Raw genomic sequence first — 1,443 nt, 5'->3', positions numbered from 1 at the left:
CACACACACACCCTTCTGGGCGCGATTCGCGGCCTCCGCCACCTTTCCTGGGTCTCCGGCCCCTCTCTCCTGGGTATTCCCCCCTCGGTCTCCCTCTGCCTGGTAAAAAGTGAGTTTGGTGTGTGTCGTTCGCGTGGCTGTCATTAAGGCAGTCTGTTATTGTGCGCGGCTGAATCAGTGGCTCTTTGTGCGCTCAGCTGTATGGTAATGCAGACCGCACCTGCTCCCCGCACAATGCAGAAGAAAGCGCCCCCCTCCGCGCGCGCGGCGGCCTCTGCAACAATGTCCGGCACATGTTCTAAAGCCTCTCCAGCCTGGCCCCCCCAGCCCGCCACCTTCGCACAACCATCACCTTATTAGGTTTTTACACGTCCATCAGACACTAGAACTTTTGTCTTCATTTTTTTAAAAGGGAAATGAGTTTATTGGGAGGGCCGAGAACGCACGTTATCTCACAATGCGCTATCTAAGTTGCTTTCAAGCTTGCGGGCACAGTGCAGAATTAAGGTGGGGCAGGGACTCCCACTCTGGCATCCAGCCTCGCGCAGGGCTCACGTTGAGGTCTCTATCGCACCCCTATCTGCTCCTCCTTCCATCTCCCCCATCCCCAACACTCGGGGCACCGTGATCCAGGGTGAAAGGTGTGAGCGTGGAGTAAAGGTCACGTTGATGAGCAGTACAGCGCAGGGCAGTCACTGCGGCCTCGCTATAGGTGAGCTGCAGCCGGCTTATTGGTAGGGACTGCACTGTCCTGGCAAAATGTGACTTTCATTGAGGCAGATGTTGAGATCACAGTGACCACATAACGCCCAGGGAGAGGGAAAATCCTTAAAGACCAAGTAATCAGCTGAAGTCCTCCATGGTCATCCCTCCAGCTATTAGGCAACAGGCTCCCAAATACCTGTCAAGTTTCAGGACAGATTTTAGGTTTTCCACTGTTGCCAGAGAAGCAAAGAATTAATCAAAAGTAATGTAATTCAAGGCTGAGGTGAGAAAGGCAGGCTTGTACCCCGCCAGAACCACCTACAGTTTGGCTCAGAACAAATGGAGACTTCAAACCTTCTTGTGGCCCCACAACGGTGGCAACCCCAGTGTGGCTGCCCGATGGGGACTTTCTGAGGACTCACTGCATCACCACCGTGCTGGGCCAGCTCGAATCCTAATTTAATCTTGCCACCTAGTGTCAGCATCCTTTTTTCACTACATCCATGTTTCCTCTGAAAGCTAATTTCTCAGAACTCTGGTCCCTACTGCATGGAAGCTGGTGTGTATACAGTGAAGGGGAGGGGGTGTGGGGAGAGAGAGAGAGAGGAGAGGGAGAGAGGTGGGTGGGGAGAGCTGAGAGGGTTCTGGGAGCAGGAGGGGGCCAAAGAAAGGAACATGAGATCCAAGTCCTCTGTGCTTCCAGACTGAGAGTAGATTTCAGTAAGAAATGAAATATCA

The sequence above is a fragment of the Bison bison genome, unplaced genomic scaffold (assembly GCF_000754665.1).
Source record: "Bison bison bison isolate TAMUID 2011002044 unplaced genomic scaffold, Bison_UMD1.0 scf7180017864269, whole genome shotgun sequence".
Classification (NCBI taxonomy): domain Eukaryota; kingdom Metazoa; phylum Chordata; class Mammalia; order Artiodactyla; family Bovidae; genus Bison; species Bison bison.
Note: the sequence above shows the minus strand (reverse complement) of the source record.